Consider the following 14,176-nt stretch of genomic DNA (forward strand, 5'->3'; position numbering starts at 1 on the left):
GAGGTCTTTTTGTATTTACATTCTAATATAGGTGGTGGAGTTGTGTAGAGAGCGGTAGCAAATGAGTCTTAGGATTGGGAGATGTATGATAGGTTGAAATAATTTGAGATTTGAATTCTTTTTGAGCTGTGGGATTTTACAATATTACAGCCGCCATAGTACTGATTATTAACTCTTTATCAAAATGTGTTTGTTGTTGTGTTGTATTACTTTGGAAATATTCAAGTTCTGTTAATAGACTAACAGTGGACTTTCCCATTTGCAGAATATATTGAATGACCAGTAGAGGGAGTGCTTCAGAAGAAACTTTCTCGGAGTTGCTGACAACCCAAAAAAAAAGTTCAGCAACTTTCGGCTTGATTTACTAATTACATGGTAAGTCAAACTCTCAATTTATCATTTTGCTTTTCCTTAATGAAGTTCATAGCATCTGACGGCTCTCAGCACCTTTTAGTGTGGTCTTCTGCATGAATATTATTTGTCAAGACTGAAGCGATATGGTTGAAGCTACGGGCATCATGATAGCTTATTAAAGATGTTGACTGTCTACAAGGCTGACAATCCTACTTTAGATACTTGTGCTAGCAATATGTCATCAGAGGAAATTGGCGTGTTTGAGGCTGGAATGAGGTGTCTTATTTTAGAACAATTGCCTTAGTTTCACATGGAGGGAAGCTATTTTAACCTTCCTCCCTCAACTCTTTATATGGGACGCTTATAGTCGAGAAGGATTGTCTTTAGTATATTCTGTATTCTTGTACCTCTGCCACCCTTTTCAAAAGGGGAGCTCAATGCTTTCAATGTTGCAGAGTCCTTTCCCATTACACATTCCACTTGCCTTGCAGTCATAATTACAGATAGTTACCTAGTGCGGAATTGCTAATGCCTCGTTGTTCTGTGTAATTGTCATCCATGGCCACTCATCAAAATGTGCCCTGACATCATAAAGCTACAGCAGGATGTCATCTGACTTGAGGGCAAGCTATAGGATACATTTATCATGTTACTGAAATGGGTAGCAGGCTAATCAGGACTCCCAGCTGTAGGCAAAGATGGGGAGATGGAAGAAACACAGGCATTATTTGAGATGTATTCATTTATTCAAGGTATGGGTGATAATATTCTCAGGTTCTCTATATGTTAACTGATAGGGATGTGCAAGAAGGACGATGGTAGAACCTGTTGTTCATAGTTTTTATCATTACCAGTAACTGCAGCATAAACCTTCCTCCATAAACGTATCGGATCACTTAATAGTTATAGGCGTACCATAGTCTAAAATAATTCAAGTGAGCAGATTATGCTGTCACTTGGCTAGCAATGAGGTCTTTTTGTATTTACATTCTAATATAGGTGGTGGAGTTGTGTAGAGAGCGGTAGCAAATGAGTCTTAGGATTGGGAGATGTATGATAGGTTGAAATAATTTGAGATTTGAATTCTTTTTGAGCTGTGGGATTTTACAATATTACAGCCGCCATAGTACTGATTATTAACTCTTTATCAAAATGTGTTTGTTGTTGTGTTGTATTACTTTGGAAATATTCAAGTTCTGTTAATAGACTAACAGTGGACTTTCCCATTTGCAGAATATATTGAATGACCAGTAGAGGGAGTGCTTCAGAAGAAACTTTCTCGGAGTTGCTGACAACCCAAAAAAAAAGTTCAGCAACTTTCGGCTTGATTTACTAATTACATGGTAAGTCAAACTCTCAATTTATCATTTTGCTTTTCCTTAATGAAGTTCATAGCATCTGACGGCTCTCAGCACCTTTTAGTGTGGTCTTCTGCATGAATATTATTTGTCAAGACTGAAGCGATATGGTTGAAGCTACGGGCATCATGATAGCTTATTAAAGATGTTGACTGTCTACAAGGCTGACAATCCTACTTTAGATACTTGTGCTAGCAATATGTCATCAGAGGAAATTGGCGTGTTTGAGGCTGGAATGAGGTGTCTTATTTTAGAACAATTGCCTTAGTTTCACATGGAGGGAAGCTATTTTAACCTTCCTCCCTCAACTCTTTATATGGGACGCTTATAGTCGAGAAGGATTGTCTTTAGTATATTCTGTATTCTTGTACCTCTGAAACCCTTTTCAAAAGGGGAGCTCAATGCTTTCAATGTTGCAGAGTCCTTTCCCATTACACATTCCACTTGCCTTGCAGTCATAATTACAGATAGTTACCTAGTGCGGAATTGCTAATGCCTCGTTGTTCTGTGTAATTGTCATCCATGGCCACTCATCAAGATGTGCCCTGACATCATAAAGCTACAGCAGGATGTCATCTGACTTGAGGGCAAGCTATAGGATACATTTATCATGTTACTGAAATGGGTAGCAGGCTAATCAGGACTCCCAGCTGTAGGCAAGGATGGGGAGATGGAAGAAACACAGGCATTATTTGAGATGTATTCATTTATTCAAGGTATGGGTGATAATATTCTCAGGTTCTCTATATGTTAACTGATAGGGATGGGCAAGAAGGACGATGGTAGAACCTGTTGTTCATAGTTTTTATCATTACCAGTAACTGCAGCATAAACCTTCCTCCATAAACGTATCGGATCACTTAATAGTTATAGGCGTACCATAGTCTAAAATAATTCAAGTGAGCAGTTTATGCTATCACTTGGCTAGCAATGAGGTCTTTTTGTATTTACATTCTAATATAGGTGGTGGAGTTGTGTAGAGAGCGGTAGCAAATGAGTCTTAGGATTGGGAGATGTATGATAGGTTGAAATAATTTGAGATTTGAATTCTTTTTGAGCTGTGGGATTTTACAATATTACAGCCGCCATAGTACTGATTATTAACTCTTTATCAAAATGTGTTTGTTGTTGTGTTGTATTACTTTGGAAATATTCAAGTTCTGTTAATAGACTAACAGTGGACTTTCCCATTTGCAGAATATATTGAATGACCAGTAGAGGGAGTGCTTCAGAAGAAACTTTCTCGGAGTTGCTGACAACCCAAAAAAAAAGTTCAGCAACTTTCGGCTTGATTTACTAATTACATGGTAAGTCAAACCCTCAATTTATCATTTTGCTTTTCCTTAATGAAGTTCATAGCATCTGACGGCTCTCAGCACCTTTTAGTGTGGTCTTCTGCATGAATATTATTTGTCAAGACTGAAGCGATATGGTTGAAGCTATGGGCATCATGATAGCTTATCAAAGATGTTGACTGTCTACAAGGCTGACAATCCTACTTTAGATACTTGTGCTAGCAATATGTCATCAGAGGAAATTGGCGTGTTTGAGGCTGGAATGAGGTGTCTTATTTTAGAACAATTGCCTTAGTTTCACATTGGGTTAAGCTATTTTAACCTTCCTCCCTCAACTCTTTATATGGGATGCTTATAGTCGAGAAGGATTGTCTTTAGTATATTCTGTATTTATTCTGTATTCTTGTACGTCTGCCACCCTTTTCAAAAGGGGAGCTCAATGCTTTCAATGTTGCAGAGTCTTTTCTCATTACACATTCCACTTGCCTTGCAGTCATAATTACAGATAGTTACCTAGTGCGGAATTGCTAATGCCTCATTGTTCTGTGTAATTGTCATCCATGGCTACTCATCAAGATGTGCCCTGACATCATAAAGCTACAGCAGGATGTCATCTGACTTGAGGGCAAGCTATAGGATACATTTATCATGTTACTGAAATGGGTAGCAGGCTAATCAGGACTCCCAGCTGTAGGCAAAGATGGGGAGATGGAAGAAACACAGGCATTATTTGAGATGTATTCATTTATTCAAGGTATGGGTGATAATATTCTCAGGTTCTCTATATGTTAACTGATAGGGATGTGCAAGAAGGACGATGGTAGAACCTGTTGTTCATAGTTTTTATCATTACCAGTAACTGCAGCATAAACCTTCCTCCATAAACGTATCGGATCACTCAATAGTTATAGCCGTACCATAGTCTAAAATAATTCAAGTGAGCAGATTATGCTGTCACTTGAATAGCAATGAGGTCTTTTTGTATTTACATTCTAATATAGGTGGTAGAGTTGTGTAGAGAGCGGTAGCAAATGAGTCTTAGGATTGGGAGATGTATGATAAGTTGAAATAATTTGAGATTTGAATTCTTTTTGAGCTGTGGGATTTTACAATATTACAGCCGCCATAGTACTGATTATTAACTCTTTATCAAAATGTGTTTGTTGTTGTGTTGTATTACTTTGGAAATATTCAAGTTCTGTTAATAGACTAACAGTGGACTTTCCCATTGGCAGAATATATTGAATGACCAGTAGAGGGAGTGCTTCAGAAGAAACTTTCTCGGAGTTGCTGACAACCCAAAAAAAAAGTTCAGCAACTTTCGGCTTGATTTACTAATTACATGGTAAGTCAAACTCTCAATTTATCATTTTGCTTTTCCTTAATGAAGTTCATAGCATCTGACGGCTCTCAGCACCTTTTAGTGTGGTCTTCTGCATGAATATTATTTGTCAAGACTGAAGCGATATGGTTGAAGCTACGGGCATCATGATAGCTTATTAAAGATGTTGACTGTCTACAAGGCTGACAATCCTACTTTAGATACTTGTGCTAGCAATATGTCATCAGAGGAAATTGGCATGTTTGAGGCTGGAATGAGGTGTCCTATTTTAGAACAATTGCCTTAGTTTCACATGGAGGGAAGCTATTTTAACCTTCCTCCCTCAACTCTTTATATGGGACGCTTATAGTCGAGAAGGATTGTCTTTAGTATATTCTGTATTCTTGTACCTCTGAAACCCTTTTCAAAAGAGGAGCTCAATGCTTTCAATGTTGCAGAGTCCTTTCCCATTACACATTCCACTTGCCTTGCAGTCATAATTACAGAGAGTTACCTAGTGCGGAATTGCTAATGCCTCGTTGTTCTGTGTAATTGTCATCCATGGCCACTCATCAAGATGTGCCCTGACATCATAAAGCTACAGCAGGATGTCATCTGACTTGAGGGCAAGCTATAGGATACATTTATCATGTTACTGAAATGGGTAGCAGGCTAATCAGGACTCCCAGCTGTAGGCAAAGATGGGGAGATGGAAGAAACACAGGCATTATTTGAGATGTATTCATTTATTCAAGGTATGGGTGATTATATTCTCAGGTTCTCTATATGTTAACTGATAGGGATGTGCAAGAAGCACGATGGTAGAACCTGTTGTTCATAGTTTTTATCATTACCAGTAACTGCAGCATAAACCTTCCTCCATACACGCATCGGATCACTTAATAGTTATAGGCGTACCATAGTCTAAAATAATTCAAGTGAGCAGATTATGCTGTCACTTGGCTAGCAATGAGGTCTTTTTGTATTTACATTCTAATATAGGTGGTGGAGTTGTGTAGAGAGCGGTAGCAAATGAGTCTTAGGATTGGGAGATGTATGATAGGTTGAAATAATTTGAGATTTGAATTCTTTTTGAGCTGTGGGATTTTACAATATTACAGCCGCCATAGTACTGATTATTAACTCTTTATCAAAATGTGTTTGTTGTTGTGTTGTATTACTTTGGAAATATTCAAGTTCTGTTAATAGACTAACAGTGGACTTTCCCATTTGCAGAATATATTGAATGACCAGTAGAGGGAGTGCTTCAGAAGAAACTTTCTCGGAGTTGCTGACAACCCAAAAAAAAAGTTCAGCAACTTTCGACTTGATTTACTAATTACATGGTAAGTCAAACTCTCAATTGATCATTTTGCTTTTCCTTAATGAAGTTCATAGCATCTGACGGCTCTCAGCACCTTTTAGTGTGGTCTTCTGCATGAATATTATTTGTCAAGACTGAAGCGATATGGTTGAAGCTACGGGCATCGTGATAGCTTATCAAAGATGTTGACTGTCTGCAAGGCTGACAATCCTACTTTAGATACTTGTGCTAGCAATATGTCATCAGAGGAAATTGGCGTGTTTGAGGCTGGAATGAGGTGTCTTATTTTAGAACAATTGCCTTAGTTTCACATGGAGGGAAGCTATTTTAACCTTCCTCCCTCAACTCTTTATATGGGACGCTTATAGTCGAGAAGGATTGTCTTTAGTATATTCTGTATTCTTGTACCTCTGAAACCCTTTTCAAAAGGGGAGCTCAATGCTTTCAATGTTGCAGAGTCCTTTCCCATTACACATTCCACTTGCCTTGCAGTCATAATTACAGATAGTTACCTAGTGCGGAATTGCTAATGCCTCGTTCTGTGTAATTGTCATCCATGGCCACTCATCAAGATGTGCCCTGACATCATAAAGCTACAGCAGGATGTCATCTGACTTGAGGGCAAGCTATAGGATACATTTATCATGTTACTGAAATGGGTAGCAGGCTAATCAGGACTCCCAGCTGTAGGCAAAGATGGGGAGATGGAAGAAACACAGGCATTATTTGAGATGTATTCATTTATTCAAGGTATGGGTGATAATATTCTCAGGTTCTCTATATGTTAACTGATAGGGATGTGCAAGAAGGACGATGGTAGAACCTGTTGTTCATAGTTTTTATCATTACCAGTAACTGCAGCATAAACCTTCCTCCATAAACGTATCGGATCACTTAATAGTTATAGGCGTACCATAGTCTAAAATAATTCAAGTGAGCAGATTATGCTGTCACTTGGCTAGCAATGAGGTCTTTTTGTATTTACATTCTAATATAGGTGGTGGAGTTGTGTAGAGAGCGGTAGCAAATGAGTCTTAGGATTGGGAGATGTATGATAGGTTGAAATAATTTGAGATTTGAATTCTTTTTGAGCTGTGGGATTTTACAATATTACAGCCGCCATAGTACTGATTATTAACTCTTTATCAAAATGTGTTTGTTGTTGTGTTGTATTACTTTGGAAATATTCAAGTTCTGTTAATAGACTAACAGTGGACTTTCCCATTTGCAGAATATATTGAATGACCAGTAGAGGGAGTGCTTCAGAAGAAACTTTCTCGGAGTTGCTGACAACCCAAAAAAAAAGTTCAGCAACTTTCGGCTTGATTTACTAATTACATGGTAAGTCAAACTCTCAATTTATCATTTTGCTTTTCCTTAATGAAGTTCATAGCATCTGACGGCTCTCAGCACCTTTTAGTGTGGTCTTCTGCATGAATATTATTTGTCAAGACTGAAGCGATATGGTTGAAGCTACGGGCATCATGATAGCTTATTAAAGATGTTGACTGTCTACAAGGCTGACAATCCTACTTTAGATACTTGTGCTAGCAATATGTCATCAGAGGAAATTGGCGTGTTTGAGGCTGGAATGAGGTGTCTTATTTTAGAACAATTGCCTTAGTTTCACATGGAGGGAAGCTATTTTAACCTTCCTCCCTCAACTCTTTATATGGGACGCTTATAGTCGAGAAGGATTGTCTTTAGTATATTCTGTATTCTTGTACCTCTGCCACCCTTTTCAAAAGGGGAGCTCAATGCTTTCAATGTTGCAGAGTCCTTTCCCATTACACATTCCACTTGCCTTGCAGTCATAATTACAGATAGTTACCTAGTGCGGAATTGCTAATGCCTCGTTGTTCTGTGTAATTGTCATCCATGGCCACTCATCAAAATGTGCCCTGACATCATAAAGCTACAGCAGGATGTCATCTGACTTGAGGGCAAGCTATAGGATACATTTATCATGTTACTGAAATGGGTAGCAGGCTAATCAGGACTCCCAGCTGTAGGCAAAGATGGGGAGATGGAAGAAACACAGGCATTATTTGAGATGTATTCATTTATTCAAGGTATGGGTGATAATATTCTCAGGTTCTCTATATGTTAACTGATAGGGATGTGCAAGAAGGACGATGGTAGAACCTGTTGTTCATAGTTTTTATCATTACCAGTAACTGCAGCATAAACCTTCCTCCATAAACGTATCGGATCACTTAATAGTTATAGGCGTACCATAGTCTAAAATAATTCAAGTGAGCAGATTATGCTGTCACTTGGCTAGCAATGAGGTCTTTTTGTATTTACATTCTAATATAGGTGGTGGAGTTGTGTAGAGAGCGGTAGCAAATGAGTCTTAGGATTGGGAGATGTATGATAGGTTGAAATAATTTGAGATTTGAATTCTTTTTGAGCTGTGGGATTTTACAATATTACAGCCGCCATAGTACTGATTATTAACTCTTTATCAAAATGTGTTTGTTGTTGTGTTGTATTACTTTGGAAATATTCAAGTTCTGTTAATAGACTAACAGTGGACTTTCCCATTTGCAGAATATATTGAATGACCAGTAGAGGGAGTGCTTCAGAAGAAACTTTCTCGGAGTTGCTGACAACCCAAAAAAAAAGTTCAGCAACTTTCGGCTTGATTTACTAATTACATGGTAAGTCAAACTCTCAATTTATCATTTTGCTTTTCCTTAATGAAGTTCATAGCATCTGACGGCTCTCAGCACCTTTTAGTGTGGTCTTCTGCATGAATATTATTTGTCAAGACTGAAGCGATATGGTTGAAGCTACGGGCATCATGATAGCTTATTAAAGATGTTGACTGTCTACAAGGCTGACAATCCTACTTTAGATACTTGTGCTAGCAATATGTCATCAGAGGAAATTGGCGTGTTTGAGGCTGGAATGAGGTGTCTTATTTTAGAACAATTGCCTTAGTTTCACATGGAGGGAAGCTATTTTAACCTTCCTCCCTCAACTCTTTATATGGGACGCTTATAGTCGAGAAGGATTGTCTTTAGTATATTCTGTATTCTTGTACCTCTGAAACCCTTTTCAAAAGGGGAGCTCAATGCTTTCAATGTTGCAGAGTCCTTTCCCATTACACATTCCACTTGCCTTGCAGTCATAATTACAGATAGTTACCTAGTGCGGAATTGCTAATGCCTCGTTGTTCTGTGTAATTGTCATCCATGGCCACTCATCAAGATGTGCCCTGACATCATAAAGCTACAGCAGGATGTCATCTGACTTGAGGGCAAGCTATAGGATACATTTATCATGTTACTGAAATGGGTAGCAGGCTAATCAGGACTCCCAGCTGTAGGCAAGGATGGGGAGATGGAAGAAACACAGGCATTATTTGAGATGTATTCATTTATTCAAGGTATGGGTGATAATATTCTCAGGTTCTCTATATGTTAACTGATAGGGATGTGCAAGAAGGACGATGGTAGAACCTGTTGTTCATAGTTTTTATCATTACCAGTAACTGCAGCATAAACCTTCCTCCATAAACGTATCGGATCACTTAATAGTTATAGGCGTACCATAGTCTAAAATAATTCAAGTGAGCAGATTATGCTGTCACTTGGCTAGCAATGAGGTCTTTTTGTATTTACATTCTAATATAGGTGGTGGAGTTGTGTAGAGAGCGGTAGCAAATGAGTCTTAGGATTGGGAGATGTATGATAGGTTGAAATAATTTGAGATTTGAATTCTTTTTGAGCTGTGGGATTTTACAATATTACAGCCGCCATAGTACTGATTATTAACTCTTTATCAAAATGTGTTTGTTGTTGTGTTGTATTACTTTGGAAATATTCAAGTTCTGTTAATAGACTAACAGTGGACTTTCCCATTTGCAGAATATATTGAATGACCAGTAGAGGGAGTGCTTCAGAAGAAACTTTCTCGGAGTTGCTGACAACCCAAAAAAAAAGTTCAGCAACTTTCGGCTTGATTTACTAATTACATGGTAAGTCAAACTCTCAATTTATCATTTTGCTTTTCCTTAATGAAGTTCATAGCATCTGACGGCTCTCAGCACCTTTTAGTGTGGTCTTCTGCATGAATATTATTTGTCAAGACTGAAGCGATATGGTTGAAGCTACGGGCATCATGATAGCTTATTAAAGATGTTGACTGTCTACAAGGCTGACAATCCTACTTTAGATACTTGTGCTAGCAATATGTCATCAGAGGAAATTGGCGTGTTTGAGGCTGGAATGAGGTGTCTTATTTTAGAACAATTGCCTTAGTTTCACATGGAGGGAAGCTATTTTAACCTTCCTCCCTCAACTCTTTATATGGGACGCTTATAGTCGAGAAGGATTGTCTTTAGTATATTCTGTATTCTTGTACCTCTGAAACCCTTTTCAAAAGGGGAGCTCAATGCTTTCAATGTTGCAGAGTCCTTTCCCATTACACATTCCACTTGCCTTGCAGTCATAATTACAGATAGTTACCTAGTGCGGAATTGCTAATGCCTTGTTGTTCTGTGTAATTGTCATCCATGGCCACTCATCAAAATGTGCCCTGACATCATAAAGCTACAGCAGGATGTCATCTGACTTGAGGGCAAGCTATAGGATACATTTATCATGTTACTGAAATGGGTAGCAGGCTAATCAGGACTCCCAGCTGTAGGCAAAGATGGGGAGATGGAAGAAACACAGGCATTATTTGAGATGTATTCATTTATTCAAGGTATGGGTGATAATATTCTCAGGTTCTCTATATGTTAACTGATAGGGATGTGCAAGAAGGACGATGGTAGAACCTGTTGTTCATAGTTTTTATCATTACCAGTAACTGCAGCATAAACCTTCCTCCATAAACGTATCGGATCACTTAATAGTTATAGGCGTACCATAGTCTAAAATAATTCAAGTGAGCAGATTATGCTGTCACTTGGCTAGCAATGAGGTCTTTTTGTATTTACATTCTAATATAGGTGGTGGAGTTGTGTAGAGAGCGGTAGCAAATGAGTCTTAGGATTGGGAGATGTATGATAGGTTGAAATAATTTGAGATTTGAATTCTTTTTGAGCTGTGGGATTTTACAATAATACAGCCGCCATAGTACTGATTATTAACTCTTTATCAAAATGTGTTTGTTGTTGTGTTGTATTACTTTGGAAATATTCAAGTTCTGTTAATAGACTAACAGTGGACTTTCCCATTTGCAGAATATATTGAATGACCAGTAGAGGGAGTGCTTCAGAAGAAACTTTCTCGGAGTTGCTGACAACCCAAAAAAAAAGTTCAGCAACTTTCGGCTTGATTTACTAATTACATGGTAAGTCAAACTCTCAATTTATCATTTTGCTTTTCCTTAATGAAGTTCATAGCATCTGACGGCTCTCAGCACCTTTTAGTGTGGTCTTCTGCATGAATATTATTTGTCAAGACTGAAGCGATATGGTTGAAGCTACGGGCATCATGATAGCTTATTAAAGATGTTGACTGTCTACAAGGCTGACAATCCTACTTTAGATACTTGTGCTAGCAATATGTCATCAGAGGAAATTGGCGTGTTTGAGGCTGGAATGAGGTGTCTTATTTTAGAACAATTGCCTTAGTTTCACATGGAGGGAAGCTATTTTAACCTTCCTCCCTCAACTCTTTATATGGGACGCTTATAGTCGAGAAGGATTGTCTTTAGTATATTCTGTATTCTTGTACCTCTGAAACCCTTTTCAAAAGGGGAGCTCAATGCTTTCAATGTTGCAGAGTCCTTTCCCATTACACATTCCACTTGCCTTGCAGTCATAATTACAGATAGTTACCTAGTGCGGAATTGCTAATGCCTCGTTGTTCTGTGTAATTGTCATCCATGGCCACTCATCAAGATGTGCCCTGACATCATAAAGCTACAGCAGGATGTCATCTGACTTGAGGGCAAGCTATAGGATACATTTATCATGTTACTGAAATGGGTAGCAGGCTAATCAGGACTCCCAGCTGTAGGCAAGGATGGGGAGATGGAAGAAACACAGGCATTATTTGAGATGTATTCATTTATTCAAGGTATGGGTGATAATATTCTCAGGTTCTCTATATGTTAACTGATAGGGATGTGCAAGAAGGACGATGGTAGAACCTGTTGTTCATAGTTTTTATCATTACCAGTAACTGCAGCATAAACCTTCCTCCATAAACGTATCGGATCACTTAATAGTTATAGGCGTACCATAGTCTAAAATAATTCAAGTGAGCAGATTATGCTGTCACTTGGCTAGCAATGAGGTCTTTTTGTATTTACATTCTAATATAGGTGGTGGAGTTGTGTAGAGAGCGGTAGCAAATGAGTCTTAGGATTGGGAGATGTATGATAGGTTGAAATAATTTGAGATTTGAATTCTTTTTGAGCTGTGGGATTTTACAATATTACAGCCGCCATAGTACTGATTATTAACTCTTTATCAAAATGTGTTTGTTGTTGTGTTGTATTACTTTGGAAATATTCAAGTTCTGTTAATAGACTAACAGTGGACTTTCCCATTTGCAGAATATATTGAATGACCAGTAGAGGGAGTGCTTCAGAAGAAACTTTCTCGGAGTTGCTGACAACCCAAAAAAAAAGTTCAGCAACTTTCGGCTTGATTTACTAATTACATGGTAAGTCAAACTCTCAATTTATCATTTTGCTTTTCCTTAATGAAGTTCATAGCATCTGACGGCTCTCAGCACCTTTTAGTGTGGTCTTCTGCATGAATATTATTTGTCAAGACTGAAGCGATATGGTTGAAGCTACGGGCATCATGATAGCTTATTAAAGATGTTGACTGTCTACAAGGCTGACAATCCTACTTTAGATACTTGTGCTAGCAATATGTCATCAGAGGAAATTGGCGTGTTTGAGGCTGGAATGAGGTGTCTTATTTTAGAACAATTGCCTTAGTTTCACATGGAGGGAAGCTATTTTAACCTTCCTCCCTCAACTCTTTATATGGGACGCTTATAGTCGAGAAGGATTGTCTTTAGTATATTCTGTATTCTTGTACCTCTGAAACCCTTTTCAAAAGGGGAGCTCAATGCTTTCAATGTTGCAGAGTCCTTTCCCATTACACATTCCACTTGCCTTGCAGTCATAATTACAGATAGTTACCTAGTGCGGAATTGCTAATGCCTCGTTGTTCTGTGTAATTGTCATCCATGGCCACTCATCAAGATGTGCCCTGACATCATAAAGCTACAGCAGGATGTCATCTGACTTGAGGGCAAGCTATAGGATACATTTATCATGTTACTGAAATGGGTAGCAGGCTAATCAGGACTCCCAGCTGTAGGCAAAGATGGGGAGATGGAAGAAACACAGGCATTATTTGAGATGTATTCATTTATTCAAGGTATGGGTGATAATATTCTCAGGTTCTCTATATGTTAACTGATAGGGATGTGCAAGAAGGACGATGGTAGAACCTGTTGTTCATAGTTTTTATCATTACCAGTAACTGCAGCATAAACCTTCCTCCATAAACGTATCGGATCACTTAATAGTTATAGGCGTACCATAGTCTAAAATATTTCAAGTGAGCAGATTATGCTGTCACTTGGCTAGCAATGAGGTCTTTTTGTATTTACATTCTAATATAGGTGGTGGAGTTGTGTAGAGAGCGGTAGCAAATGAGTCTTAGGATTGGGAGATGTATGATAGGTTGAAATAATTTGAGATTTGAATTCTTTTTGAGCTGTGGGATTTTACAATATTACAGCCGCCATAGTACTGATTATTAACTCTTTATCAAAATGTGTTTGTTGTTGTGTTGTATTACTTTGGAAATATTCAAGTTCTGTTAATAGACTAACAGTGGACTTTCCCATTTGCAGAATATATTGAATGACCAGTAGAGGGAGTGCTTCAGAAGAAACTTTCTCGGAGTTGCTGACAACCCAAAAAAAAAGTTCAGCAACTTTCGGCTTGATTTACTAATTACATGGTAAGTCAAACTCTCAATTGATCATTTTGCTTTTCCTTAATGAAGTTCATAGCATCTGACGGCTCTCAGCACCTTTTAGTGTGGTCTTCTGCATGAATATTATTTGTCAAGACTGAAGCGATATGGTTGAAGCTACGGGCATCATGATAGCTTATCAAAGATGTTGACTGTCTACAAGGCTGACAATCCTACTTTAGATACTTGTGCTAGCAATATGTCATCAGAGGAAATTGGCGTGTTTGAGGCTGGAATGAGGTGTCTTATTTTAGAACAATTGCCTTAGTTTCACATGGATGGAAGCTATTTTAACCTTCCTCCCTCAACTCTTTATATGGGACGCTTATAGTCGAGAAGGATTGTCTTTAGTATATTCTGTATTCTTGTACCTCTGCCACCCTTTTCAAAAGGGGAGCTCAATGCTTTCAATGTTGCAGAGTCCTTTCCCATTACACATTCCACTTGCCTTGCAGTCATAATTACAGATAGTTACCTAGTGCGGAATTGCTAATGCCTCGTTGTTCTGTGTAATTGTCATCCATGGCCACTCATCAAGATGTGCCCTGACATCATAAA

Source organism: Lissotriton vulgaris, chromosome 11 (genome assembly GCF_964263255.1).
Source record: "Lissotriton vulgaris chromosome 11, aLisVul1.2, whole genome shotgun sequence".
In the NCBI taxonomy this organism is placed as follows: domain Eukaryota; kingdom Metazoa; phylum Chordata; class Amphibia; order Caudata; family Salamandridae; genus Lissotriton; species Lissotriton vulgaris.